General features: G+C 36.2%; 1 long non-coding RNA gene across 1 annotated transcript; it reads left to right on the top strand.

Annotated features, from left to right (window-relative positions):
* Window positions 1-14,466: 14,466 nt before the first annotated feature.
* LOC126614466 (uncharacterized) lies at window positions 14,467-15,316 on the top strand. Its single transcript, XR_007620396.1, has 2 exons — window positions 14,467-14,630; window positions 14,984-15,316. It is a non-coding gene; the product is annotated as an uncharacterized LOC126614466 (long non-coding RNA).
* Window positions 15,317-15,662: the final 346 nt, after the last annotated feature.

Below are 15,662 nucleotides of genomic sequence, written 5' to 3'. Positions count from 1 at the left end.
AAATTCTCCCCTCAGTTGCACTTATAGCCAAGCGTACCACTCCTCTCCAAATTTAGAATAGAGTAATTGTTATATACTGCAATATGCGATTTGATTTGTTTTATTTGTGTTGTTTCGAATTAATGTTTGGACCCCAGCTCGTGTGTTGTGTTGTACTATCGAACTTCAGTTTGGAACCTGTATCTATCATTTGCAAATGGCGACAATGAAAAACTTGAACCGGGAAAAGGGAGGGGAAACAATCAAGTGCGTATTTACAAGCAAAATGAATTGATGCTTTAGGGGTGGAGACAAATTGCGGACATATCCTGTGTGGCCTTTCCCAATTCTCATCTTTTTTTTTCCCCAACCAACTGCAGTTGTACAATATAGTAGTGACTAGGGATTTAGCTCGTGCGTTGCCGCGGAATGTCCAACGAATTATAAGTATTGTATATAAGTCTTCAAATACAGGACTAAATGTGTTATAAAAATGGTGTGTAAAAAGTATTTACATAACGTTGTAACAAATCAATATTTGGATAGAATAACATGATGAACTTTATTTTAATCAGGTACATGAAAGACTATCTAGCAACACAATCTGTCAAGAGGTGTAAGTTCTCTACATACATACATATATATATATATATATATATATATATATATATATATATATATATATATATATCAAATTGTCATACTTCATAAAATTAAAGGGATGGGCAATTTAGGGAACCTTGGCTGCCATTTGTCATATTGGACAACTGCTTCAGCCACCCCCACTGGAATTTAGGGTTGAGTGCATTTCATTCAAAAATCCATCACTCTGAAATACGAAAACAAAAACTCAATTCAAACCCAACATATCCAACAACCCAAATATTATAATAATCTAATCAGACAATAAACAATTAGAGATGAAGTTCTATTACTATAAAGAAATCAGGGGTTGTCTAGTAGAAGCTAGTTGAAGCTTCATCAAATATATAGAGCATCATCAAACAATCAGAGACTAATCTCAATTACCAGAAAGAATTTGGGGCTTGTTTGGTAGAACTATTTGAAGCTTCATCCAATATATAAAGGATGACCAAAGAAGTGAAAAAAGTGGTAATATGTTGTTATAATTGAATCACAATTCATGTGAAATCTTGTTCCTAGATTTCACTGTTATGATTTACGTATTTGAATTATTGAGATTTGTATTATTGTTCAAGAATTTATTTTAATTTGTTTGAATTTAGATTTTTATTACAGTAGTTACGAGGCTTGAAGTTTGGAAATTAATTATTTAAAATTCATAGACCATTTGAGGTCACAATTTATATTTTTGAATAGAGCTCGATCTCAGAAATGCGTAGGCGCAGACCGTTCATGAAACATAGTTATAACGAGAGAGTTATTAACGTTTAAAGTTAGGGGTATTATTGTAAATTGGCTCTCATCTAGAAGGCTCTAGCAATTTTGGAGCGGTGGGGGGAAATGCCACGTGGGTGCCCAGGATGGAGAGTTGAGGAGAGAAAGGAGAGAGATAGAGGGAGGAAAAGAAAAGAAAAGGAGGAAAGGGGAGAGGTCTCGGCTAATGAGGGGAGAGAGGAAAATGAAGGGGCCAATGGCAAAGAAAAGAAAGGAGAGGAAGGGAGAGAGGAGAGACTCACTGGATCCCTTACCCAATCCTCCATTTCGACCCAACCCGAGTTCCATCGACATTCCCAACGGTTTTGCGTCCATTTTTCAGGTGAATTACGGCCTTCCACCCCCACTAAACAACTCCATGGCCTTTATTCTGCCATTTTCACCAAAAAAATTCAAAGAAATTTGGTGGTAATTTGATGACGAACCGATGAGGGTGTCCCAAAGCCACAACGACGGAATCCGCCATTTCTGCAAGCTCTTCCGTCAACCATCACCACCCTCACGTGTCTTTGGAGTCCAAGAACAAAGCCCAATCAACATTTGGGGCGGCGGAGAGACAAAATGGACGAATTGAAGTTTACCCTTTTAGGGTTTTCTGGCGGTTCTTGATGATTTCAGGCCACTTCTCGGCCAAACTAGACTTCGGCCCAGGTATGAAAATTTCTCCCCTCACTGAGATCTACTTTCCTATAAAATTTGGTAATTTTTAGAAATAGTTGAATTTTCCGGCTGAGTTGGGGCGGCCAACAGCCACCCACGGCGGCGGGTTGCCAATGGGCCGCCGATACTATTTTACGCTAAATTGATGTCTTGATCTCAGATTTGATATACGTATGATGTGATTTGATTATTGTGAACTTAGTTTTATTATGGTACGCTACTTGATTATTACAGGAATCGGCGATCCGACCGTTGGATCATAATGAAATTTTAATATGTTGTTTTAGAAGCATAATGTGGTTCTTTGGAAGTTACGGATCTGAAATCCGATGTGCGGATCTTATGGATTGAATTACGTAGGGTTGTGGGCACCACCGTTGATCGAGAGTTGACTTTTGGTCAACATGTCTCGAATCGTTTATAAAACTAAAATTAGTATTAATAGAGGCTCATTGAGGCTTTGTGGACCTATCTAGGTGAGTGACTTTAATATATGTGATATGGTGATTACCCGATTCTTTATATTAATATTCTTTGTAGATATGACTTGGTTTTATAAATGTGTTTTCTGTTAAAATGCGATTCTTCTATAATTGGCCATTGATCTATTTTTATTAAATGTGAATTGATTCATGGATTGGTAATATTTATGAAAAAGTGATTTGAATTGCATATTGAAATGTTTGTTAAATTGAAGGCTAGTAGGAGACCATGACCCTGCTTAGTTAATCGGCGATAGGGGGTCACTAGTGATCCTATTTGGTTAATCCGCGATAAGGGACCGAATTATTTATGGATCGTGCTTGGTTAATCCGTGATAGGCGATCCTTATGGCCATACATACTTAGAAGTGATCATGCTTGGTTAATCCGCGATAGGTGATCACTGCCTAACAGTTCCATAGATGTGACTCTGCTTGGTTAATTCTCGATAGAGGTCACTACCTATTTAGTTAGCTTGGTCCTGCTTGGTTAATCCATGATAAGGGACCATATTTTCTATGGATCGTGCTTAGTTAATCCGCGATAGGCGATCCTTATATCTTTGGTATGGCCATACACACACACACACACACACACACACTTAGGGGTGATCATGCTTGGTTAATCTGCGATAGGTGATCACTGCCTAACAGATGCGGAGGAGTGACTCTGCTTGGTTAATCAACGATAGGAGGTCACTGACTACTTGGTTATTGCAGGGGTGGTTTTGCTTGCTTAATCCGCGATAAGGGGCCACTTCCTGTTTGGTTACATATGTAGGCTTCGGCCGAACTGTGTCCCTCTAGTCCTAGTTTTTAATGCGCATATGAACGATGGTTTTTGAGAATCTTGGTGGTTTAAATGGGAAAAGCCGTTGGATGTTTGGGTGACTCTTTCGGAGTTGTTAGAGACTGGACTATGTTTTCATAATTACGAACTTATCTTTGAGGTTTATAAACTGTGATCAATGGTCTTTCCTTTTATTGAATATCAGATACTTGTATTATTGTCACTCAGCTGGGCTTCGCAGTTTATCCGAGTTATGGTTGGCCATTGCACCATTTCCATGATGTAGGCACTGATTATATATGTGATAGATTTGAGTACAATATGAGAAATCGTTAGATATTTTGGATTCCGTTGAGTGGTCGGAATCCTTGCTCTTGTTCATTTCCATAAGGTTAATCTAGAACCCTAGATCCGAGTGAATGGGAATTACCCACAAAATACCTTGTGAATATTAATTAGATTCACCATGTTTAATTACTTATAATTCAAATAGGGAATTATGTAGAGTTCCTTATTTAAATACATGAAATGATATGTATTCGCATTGATTGATTAACGTAGTTAAATGCTAAGATTATGCATCTTTGAGTCATGAATTGATTAATTGATGGGATTTTGGAATGACGTTGGATATGATTGTTATTATTATGATTATTTTAGTTGATCAATGTGGCTTGAGAATAATATGTGCTCATTGGTTATTTGATATGTTACATGCTGTGGATGGAAGTGTCGTGCTGAAAACATGGAATTTATATGATGGATGAATGAGATTCTTGGATGGCATGTTGGTTTGTTTTGTAGCCCTGAACTTGGTAATGTCATGCATGTCAAGTTCTAATAATTGATTACAGAATTCTATGTATTCCCGTTAGAACACATTGGAATAAATGTCTGAATTAGTGATCGACGAACTACGAATGACTTGCTCCCTGTTTAGGGTACGTAGGCAGTCTAACAAGGAGGTTAGATGCAGCCATAAAGCATACAGAAAATTATTATGGAATTGGATCTTGAGTTATGCCTTGTCCATACCCTGGAGGAGGGATTTGTTAGATATATGGATGTTGGGTGATGTCACGCATCGATCATGGACGTATGTCGGGTTCGGGACATGACAATTCAAATCTTACTCCAAGATGGACAGCATGGCAAGTTTAATTCATGAAATTAGGAATATATAGAAGTCAAATAGTGTCTACTATGATAGGTAACCCTTTGGGCCACTTGCATTTGTCCATACCTAATCGTTGTATATAACTCTTTGCAAATAAACATGTATATCAAATATCACCTTTTATATCTTTAACCCTCTGTGTAGTTAACACATATTTGAAACATCATCTTTAAAAATATTTAGTGAAATGAAAATTGAAATTGAAATCCATTTAATCACGATACAGTTTGCTACGAAGCTCAAAACTGATAGGGTTACCTAGAGTGCAATGGGACTTTGTAGATTTTGTGTGGTGGAAAAAGGTTTGTGGCGCTTGCCCCCACATGCAGGAAAGGTTATTTGGGCTAATGAGAATTCTCTCCGGATTCTTTTTGTGAAGATTCTAGAAATTCTCCAATCACATCCGTTCATCGTATATTGTACGATCAGAAAAAGTTATAAATTTTTTTATTTAAAATTAAATATAAACAGTACCTGACGAAAAGTAGCCACATGATGTATGATAAACAGATATAATTAGAGAATTCTGAAATCCTCACAAAGAGGATCTAGACCTCATTCTATTTGGGAGATGGTCCATCTAATAAGCTAGGCAAAAGTACTACTTTTACTGTCCATGTGTACTATTTTTATAGTAAAGATAAGATCTACGTACATTACTGGCTATATTTTTATTAGAGATAGTGTAAATAATGATAATAAAAGATATGTCTAACACTACTCAAATTAACGGGGTAGCTATAAGTTGTTTTATGTGTGTGGGCCTTAAGAAACACGTGACCCGGTCTTCATACTCTAGAATTTCTGCACAGAGAGTAGCCTATTCCATTTTAATAACAAGGAAAATATAGAAAACTAATCAAATAGGAGGCAGATTATCTGCCCTCCTGTTTGGGTGCCATTCTCATCCCCTCATGTTTGTGCGGTTACGGTTAACTCATGTCAACATTTTATATTCTTATTGTTTTTTGTCTTATTATATTTATAAAAAAAATAATATAAAATGTTGACGTGGCTTAACTGTAACTGCACAAAATAGGAGGGGAAGAGAAGGGCACCCAAACAGAAAGGCAGACAATCTGCCTCCATGTCTCACAAATTTTTTATTCAAAAACACACACCGTCAATATTGAATTTGGCTTCATTGAAAGTCATGATTATAAGTTGAAATTTGGTTCATGCTGATAGAGATAGTGCACTTGAGATGTTGACATTTGTCTAAATCTTAGATAGGCAGTTAGTTTAGTAGAATCTTGTGAGTTGTATAAATACCTCATTCATGTAATAACTTTAGAGTTAAGTAATCAATACACGAAAAATAGCTTGAGCTTTCATCTCTCTCTCTCTAAGTTCTCTATGTAATATTGTTCTTACAAATTCGTGGTATATACATTGACATGGTATCAATCGCCATGATAGCTCACAGCTAAAGCTTCGATCCCAGTCTTCCGTACCTCTAATTTCTGTAATTTCGTCTTCTCTGATTTCTGCAATTTCATCTTCTCTGAATCATCGACTGCAGATAAGAGTGTGTAGTTGACATCTCTTCGTCTTCTTCGATTCTAGGGTTTCTTGAATCTCTCACATTGCAGATCAAGTCCCTGCTTTTCGATTCTTCGACTATTGCGTTTCTTGCACACCAAGTGTTTGCTGTGTGTTCTGTGAGGTAAATCTGCAACTACATCGTGTTGTTTTCTTGATTTTTTCAAGGGAAAAGTGGTTACTTGTTCTCAGTTACAGCTACTTCAATCCCCTATAACTACACTTGTGTCTTCAATTTCTACATCTGTAAATGTTAAACTTGATGATACCAACTATCTGAATTGGCACTTCCAAATGCAATTATTGTTGGAAAGTAATGGAATTATGGGATTTGTGGATGGATCTCATCCCCGTCCATCTCGAATTTCCTCAATGACCAGAGAATCTGGTATGAATGTTCTAAATCCCTCTTCTTCCACTGATTGTGATACGTTCTTAGTTTGGATGATGCATGATAGGGCACTTATGCAGCTTATCACAGCTACATTATCTCCTGTAGCTATGTCATGTGCTAATTGCAGCACTAGTTCCAAAGATTTGTGGACTCGATTGAAGCAGCAGTTCTCTTTTGTTTCTAAAAATAGCATATTTCAGATGAAGTCTAATCTTCAAACCATTAAAAAGGGATCTGATTCCATTGCTCAGTACTTGTAACTGATTAAGGAGGCCATAGATTATCTCTCTGCTGCTAGGGTGTACTTTGCTGATGAAGATATTGTTATTCTTGCCCTTAATGGATTACCAACAGAATACAATACATTTAGAACTGTTATAAGAGGAAGAACGAATGTTATTTCATTGAAGGAATTCAGGTCTTAATTGCTTGCTGAGGAAGTCATCGTTGAGTCCAATACAAATGCACCTTTTATGACTGCTATGATGGCTAATCATCCTAATTCTTCTCAGAAATGGCCTACACAATCAGGATTTATATTTGGTGGATTTAAGCAGTTCAATAACAACAGGAATAAGGGCAAGGCCAGGTTTAATCAAAATGCTCGCAATGTACTTGGTTAGTTTCCAAACCAATTCTCATCTAGCTCTTTTGCTCCAATAATGCTTACTTGTCAGTTGTGCAATGTTGATGGTCATTCTGCATCTTTCTGTGGATCTAAACCACTAGAGAAACCCAAGTGTCAAATATGTGGCAGATTCAATCATAGTACCTGGTTTTGTTTTTACAATGAGAAAGGTCCCAACTTCATTAGGGCTGGTTCCACTTCCCAATATTCTCAGATGCAGTCATATTCTCCATAAGGGTTTTCTCATCAGTCTCAGTTCTCAGGCAATCAATTTCAAGCTCCCTCTCAACCTATGCAAGCTATGCATACACTGGCTTCTCAGCTTTATCACAAACATTGTCTCAGTCCACTCCTTAGATTTGGTTGACTGACTCAGGTGCAACAAATCATATAACTGCAGATCTTAATAATCTATCTTTGGCATCACCATATCCTTCTACTGAAACCATTCAGATAGCAAATGGTGAAGGTTTGCCTGTTTCACATATTGGTAGCACTATTTTAAAACCCTATGTGCATCCAATTAAGTTGAATTATGTGTTGTATGTTCCCAAGCTTACACAGAACCTTTTCTCTGTACATAAAATATGCTTGGATAATAATTGTTGGCTTATTTTTATGCCTTCTGTATTTGGATTCAGGACAAGGCCATAGGGAGACTACTATACAAAGGACTGTGCAGTAATGGACTCTACTTCATCCATTCCATTGCTCATCCTTGTTTTGCAACCAATCAACCAATTGTGGAACACAAAGCTTTCCTTGGTCAACTTGTCAATTCAACTACCTGGCACAATAGGTTAGGGCATCCATCCAATTCCATTGTGTCCCTTATGTTACAAAAATCACACCTAGCATGTACTAAAGAGGCTAATCCTAGTATATGTCACAGTTGCTTAAAAGGAAAGTTCTGCAAATTACCTTTTCAATCTACTGTCAATAAGTCTGTAGTACCATTTGAGATTGTACACAGTGACCTTTGGGGTCCTGCACCATCTACTTCAGTAGATGGGTTTAGATACTATGTCACCTTCATTGATGATTATACTATATATTGTTGGGTGTTTCCTTTAATAAATAAATCAGACCTTTGTGCCACATTCATTTCCTTTTATTCATATGTACTCACTTAATTTAATTCCAAGGTTAAAATCCTGCAAATTGATGGAGGGGGTGAGTATATCTCCAATAAACTGCAGTATTTTCTATCAAATATAGGTGTTTTCCATCAAAAATCTTGTCCTCATACACCTGAACAGAATGGGGTAGCTGAGAGAAAACATAGGCATGTGATTGAAACTACAATCACTTTGTTACAAACTGCAAAATTACCTTCTCAATTCTGATCGTTTGCCTGTCAAACTGCCATATACCTTATTTACAGAATGCCTACACCCAAAATATAAAATAAATCTCCATTTGAAATGTTATTTAGTTGTGTTCCAGTTCTATCTCATCTAAGAACTTTTGGGTGTGCCTGTTATCCACTTCTTAAACCTTACAACACCTCTAAACTTCAAACCAAAACCACAAAATGTGTCTTTTTGAGGTATGCATCCAAATATAAAGGGTTTATGTGTTTTGAAGTATCTAGGCAAAGAATATATGTATCTAGACATGTGGTATTCTCTAAAAAAGAATTCCCTTACACAGACTTATTGACAGCAACAAAGTCACAAGTCATCCCTGTTATTACTCAACATGTGAGTCAAACACCAGTTGTTACTTATGATAATGTGGTAGTGTCCCCTGAAGTATTATCATCTCCTGGCCTTATACGCGCTTCACCAATGAGTATTCATTCCAATGCACCTACTCCCAGATCACCACCTCATAGTAGCTCTCCACCTGATACATCATTATCCATACCTCTTGCTTCCTCTCAGCCCATTACTAGTGCAACAAGTGATTTTTCTCATATCTTTGTGGCACTTGACTATAGTCCTGACAGTCTTCAAATAGTATTGGATATTCCTCATCTCAATTTGCACCCTATGCAGACAAGAAGCAAGAGTGGCATTATCAAGAAAAAGGCTTTCTTATCAGTTTCCAAGGATACTAACTTGTCTTATACTGAGCCTCTCACCTACAAAATTGATCTTAAAAGTTCAGTGTGGTTACAGGCTATGACATATGAGATTGGTGCATTGTATACTCAGGGTACTTGGAGTTTAGTTCCACTGCCACCTAACAAGAATCTTGTTGGTTGCAAATGGATTTTTAATCAAAAGACATTCTGATGGGTCTATTGCATGGCATAAAGCCCGATTCGTAGCCAAAGGATTTGGTCAAGAACCTGGAATTGACTACTGTGATACATTTAGTCATGTGGTTAAACCTACCATAGTACGAATTATTCTTGCACTTGCTGCTAATTTTAATTGGTCTCTCCGGCAGCTTGATGTCAAGAATGCTTTCTTACATGGCATTCTTCAAGAGGAGGTATATATGGCCCAACCACCTAGTTTTGAGGACTCTTCTAATCCTCACCTAGTCTGTAAACTACATAAATCTCTTTATAGCCTGAAACAGGCTCCACGGTCATGGAATGAGAGATTTACCACATTTTTACCTAAATTGGGGTTCAAGAACACCTACTCGGATTCTTCCTTGTTTGTGAAAATTGTGGAATCTAATATTGTCATTCTCCTACTCTATGTGGATGACATTATAATAACAGGCAGTGCATCTCAGGCCATTCAACAAGTGATTTCTGATTTGACTTCTGAATTTGATATCAAGGACTTAGGTCCTCTCCATTTCTTTCTTGGTATTCAAATCACTGCAACTTCCACTGGTTTGTTCTTGTCTCAACACAAGTATGTTACTGATTTATTGCAGAAAACATAAATGTCTGAATCCAAATCATGTGAAACACCTTGCTTGCCTTATAATTGGCTACTGAAGGATGATGGAGAACCATATTCAAATCCTAGTTTATATACGAGTATTGTAGGTGCTTTACAGTATCTCACAATCACCAGACCTGATATTGCATTCTCTATGCATCAGATATGTCAATTCATGCAAAATCCCATGGTTTCTCATTGGATTGTTGTTAACAGAATCATGCGTTATTTAAAAGGAACTAAGGAGTGTGGTATCACCTATTCTCAAGGAGACTTGACATTAAAGGCGTTTAGTGATGCTGATTGGGCATGTGATCCTAATGACAGGAGGTCCACTACGGGTTTAGTGGTGTTTTTAGGCAGTAATCCCATATCATGGTCTTCTAAAAAGCAACAAACAGTCTCAAGGTCTTCTACTGAGGCTGAATATCGGGCATTCTTTACAATTGCAGCAGGACTGGATTGGATTCAACAAATTCTGAGTTTTCTACAAATCCAAGTATCATCACCACCTGTGTTATTTTGCGACAATCTCTATGCAATAGCATTGTCATTCAATCCCGTACAACATCAACGGACAAAACACATCGAGATTGATGTACATTTTGTTCGAGAAGAAGTGGCTTCAAACAAACTTCAAGCGCAATTTGTGTCTTCCAATGAGCAGTTTGCCGATATCTTGACTAAGGGACTTAGTGCACCTTTGTTCAAAATTCATTGCAGCAATCTCATGCTTGGACTATCAAAGCATGAGTTTGTGGGGGGATGATAGAGATAGTGCACTTGAGATGTTGACACTTGTCTAAATCTTAGACAGGCAGTTAGTTTAGTAGAATCTTGTGAGTTGTATAAATACCTCATTCATGTAATAACTTTAGAGTTAAGTCATCAATACATGAAAATTAGCTTGAGCTTTCATCTCTCTCTCTCTCTCTCTCTCTCTCTCTCTCTCTCTCTCTCTCTGTAATATTGTTCTTACAAATTCGTGGTATATACATTAACACATGCAACTATTTCTTCACTTACTGTCAATAGTCTTTTAATTAGAAAGTAGCTTCTACGTGGGGAAGTAGAAAAAAGTAAAACTTTTTAAAGAGTTTGGATCTAAAGACACAGTTTTTACATACATTTTTATGAGACTCACTTTTTAATATTTTTTAAAGCATATAATAGAAATTGTTTAGGTTTGAGAAAATGCTGGTAATTGATGAAGAAACAGTTGCTGGTAATTTATGAAGATACAATTGCGGGTAATTTATGAGGAAACAGTTTTCGATAATTTATGAGTCAAACTTCAAATGAATTACGATACCATTGCGCCCAAATTCAATATAATTACGATGGTGTCATTGCACCCTTGTTTTTGTCCTTGTAATTAAAAAATTGATAGAGTGTAATTGATTAAAATTTTGTTATGTGAGCCATTTTCTTCGAAGCTCTATTATAAATATGAATACTCTAGATCCACAAACGAGAGACTTAAGAACAAGTCTTTTTAAAATTTAACTTCAGAATTCAGATTGGAGACAAGTATGTCGTGGACTCATATTCAGTCACATAATTGTGAATATTATTCATATTATAATTAACCATCGTTTGTGCCCTCATAATTATAAATACATTGAGTATGGGTTAACGATTTCACCAATAATTCATAATTAATGGAAAAAAAACGTTTTGATCACATAATGCAAGCAGCATAAAAGGCTATAATCATGAAAAAAAAAATACTATCAAATCACGAATCAAACCATAAAACATTTAAATCCAAAACTATGACTAGCGAAAACAGGTATATAGTATTAGAAAATATAGAGAGGGCTCTATGGATGCAAATTTCTTCCTCCTTGATCTTGGACAAAATTGCACCTACAAAACAATGAACACATTTGGTTAAGGCCAAAAGCTTCACTCTCCCACGATGAATGAGGGGGGCTTTGGCCGAAGAACCTCTAATGCCAAAGTTAGAATTTAGAGAAAAAAATGTTTAGAGAGTTTTTGGAGTTTTGTAAGAGTGTGGACTTAGGTTTTTAGAGAAAATGGGGTTCAATATATAGAGTATGGCCAGTCCTCCTTTTAAGAAAAGGTTGCCGGCCCTTTGGGGTATATTTGTGTGAAGTGGGTAATTTAATTGGTAATTAATGGATTAATTAGGAATAAATCCATTAATTAGCCAATTAACTCAATTTATATGGAATGTTTTGAAGGTTATGAAATAATTACCTTGTGGAAAATATAGGATGAGGATGGATGAAATAACTTTGAATTTATTACCTATTTTGTTCACCTTTGACTTGATTGAGGGATGATTGTCCACTACTCGCGCGTAGGAATCCCGATGTGCTTCAAAGATAATTTTGTCATTTTCACCCAAAAATCCATGTGTCGCCTCTTGATTATTTTTGGCTCCACACGCTCAATTATACGGTACCTCTTGTTCACATAATCGTATCAGAAATTTTGGGTTTCCTCGTATCCATCCCCATATATACCCAAATTCTCATTTTCATATCTTTCCTAAATCTGTGGGTAATTTCGAAGAGCGGGTTTAACGGATTCGGGGACAAACAAAGCTGCTTGTTAAAGTCCAAAATGAATTATATAATGTTTTAGCTCTTTAGCCTTTAATCATACTTGTCTTCTGATTAGGAAAAAGTTAATAAAAAATCTTCTCTCAATCTGTTTCCGACCGGATGCATTTTTGCTCACCCACATTAACTATAGGGTATGCTCACCACCATTTTCAATGCTTGACATGTGTAATCCATACTAACTCTAGTTAAGCCTTATTTTTTTTATTTTTTTTGCTTTAATTAATAGGAGAGAGAATCCTATTTTTACTCATTTACTTCCATATATATCCTTTCTTTTTTAATATTCTATTAAAACTTAAAAATCCCCTTTTTGAATACAAACAGACGCAAGTCTGCGCTACCATCTTCTAGGTTTTCATCTGCTACGCTACTGGGTTTTCCATCTGCTAAGGTATGCAATTCCCCTTTTTTTTTTTTTTTTTTTTTTAGGATTATTATAGCCTATTACTTATGACATTGATAGTTGTAAAATTCACCTTTCACCCTATGAGAGTAATTGTCCAACCCAACCGGCAAGTAAGGATGGGCATTGAAATACTTTAAGTTATGTTCCATCATGGACCTGACGGGATTAGGAATTCAAAATAAAATTGACATACCTGGTAGGGTAATGATGTCATTGAAATAACACTTGTTTTAGATGAAACTCGGCAAAATAAAATTGTACAAAAAGCTAGTCCAAAAAGTGGGCAGTACTTTGAGATGAAACTCATCAATATCCAACAAAATACAATTGTTTGATATGAAACTCATCAAAATAAAATTGTACAAAGCTAGTAGGATGAATATTCTTCACTTCAAAGGATGTCGTTCCAAACAAAATTCTCTAAATTGTATTACAACTTGATCTAAGATGTTGATGGATTTGAAAAATTCAGTTCAGGAGTGGTTCTCAGAGGTATTGGTTGAATGTTTGATGTTGATGGATTTGAAAAATTTAGTTGAAAAGTGGTTCCCAGAGGTATTGGTTGAATGTTTTCCTGCAAATTAATAAAAAGAAAAAAATTACTTATGAAACTAGAGAACAAAAATATAGTACACTATATATATAGTACATTAAGTGTAGATACAAACCCCATGATTCATAAATGAGTAATTGGACATCATGGGACTTATATCTTGAAATCCAAGTTGGTGATTTTGAATCCCTTGAACTGGCAGATTTTGAATCCCTTGAACACAAGGAACAATTGGAAATCCATAAGGAAAATGTGTGACTTGACTTATGGGTGCCATATTGAATTGGTTTTGACTTGGGATTCCAATATGTCCCTAGATACCAATTCCAATTGATCCATCAGAAATATACTAAAACAATGCTAATGAACAAAAATATAAATAAATAAATAAAACATTCATGACAAAAATTTGCTAAACTTTAAACCTGAGTTTGTGCATATAGGGACATGATGGAACATAACTTAAAGTATTTCAATGCCCATCCTTACTTGCCGGTTGGGTTGGACAATTACTCTCATAGGGTGAAAGGTGAATTTTACAACTGTCAATGTAATAAGTAATAGGCTATAATAATCCTTAAAAAAAAAAAGGGAATTGCATACCTTAGCAGATGGAAAACCCAGTAGCGTAGCAGATGAAAACCTAGAAGATGGTAGCGCAGACTTGCGTCTGTTTGTATTCAAAAAGGGGATTTTTAAGTTTTAATAGAATATTAAAAAAGAAAGGATATATATGGAAGTAAATGAGTAAAAATAGGATTCTCTCACCTATTAATTAAAGCAAAAAAAATAAAAAAAATAAGGCTTAACTAGAGTTAGTATGAATTACACATGTCAAGCATTGAAAATGGTGGTGAGCATACCCTATAGTTAATGTGGGTGAGCAAAAATGCACCCTTTCCGACCACCGTCCCCCCACTTCCCACTCTCTTACAAAGGTCTATAAATAGGGAGAGTCAAACCACTTTATACTACACAGCAATCCTCTCTTAGATACAACCTTCAGAAACCATTACTGTGCTTCTTTTTGTATTAATATTGTTCGGAAAATTATGGCATCCTCAAGGACTTTTCTTCTTCTTGGCCTTGTCTTTGCCGTTCTCCTTCTCTCCTCTGAAATCTCAGCTCGTGAGCTAGCTGAGACTACTGCTCAAACCCGTGAGTTTCTTCTCCCTTTCTTAACTAAAACATATTTAACTAGTAAATAGACCGAAGGAGTGAAAACATGATGTACTCAAGTGTATGGCAAACAAAATTGTCTTCTAAGCAACTTGAACAGTATATATCTAAATTGGTTGCAGAACGAAATATATATAGATTCTAAGCACTTCTGGATCGATGTAAAAACATGCTGTTAGTTTATTCATTTTGCGTGTAGGGCATTTGTACGTGCATGCACATGTTAATTTTGGACCCTGTTATAACTAGCTAATTAGTGACGTATACATTAATATTTCAACATTTTATTTCTTCTCAATTTGTAAGGTTCTACTCTCTTTTTTTACCCATAGAGGATAGCGTAGAAAAGGCCTGCGACTGCGACCAAGTTCAGGGCCATGAGCATGGACATGACCACGGTCACGGAGGGCAAGGAGTCATGGTCACGGGGGGCAAGGAGGTCATGGCCACGGGCCATGATGGAAAACTGGGAGTTTGTGCTGCAAAGACTCAAACAAAGAATTAGCTAACCTCGTAGCGTCTATGTGAGTTGTAAGAGTCGTATAATATGCACTAAAGTTGTATTGGTTGAGTAGTTTATGAACTCTCAATCATATATAGGCAGGCTTTAAGCTTTATCTTGTATTCTCTTAATCAATCATCTTAGTATGTGTTCTCTTGATCGATTACCTTAGTATGTGTTGCGATGCGCCTTAATTTTCTCAATAAATATTGCAAAGTTAAAAATGTCTAGCATTTCAAGTCTGCTATTAAGGAGTTTCTTTGGATACTCATCATTTTGGTGACAATAATTTTTTTGATTATTGGGCTTCTGATTCAAATTTGGGACATCTTCTAACATTAGGAAGTGAAGTACTACTTCGATACCATTAACTAGTTGGTCCGATCATTATCTAGTTAAAGAATTATTTTGTGCACTGTTGACAAAGGGTTTGGAAGCTCTAGCTATGGTAAAATAAGAAGTTAAAGCTGTTGAGCTATACATTACAAACACACGCCATGAATGAGGTG

Source organism: Malus sylvestris, chromosome 3 (genome assembly GCF_916048215.2).
Source record: "Malus sylvestris chromosome 3, drMalSylv7.2, whole genome shotgun sequence".
Lineage (NCBI taxonomy): Eukaryota > Viridiplantae > Streptophyta > Magnoliopsida > Rosales > Rosaceae > Malus > Malus sylvestris.
This window is presented reverse-complemented; position numbering and strand designations above follow the sequence as displayed.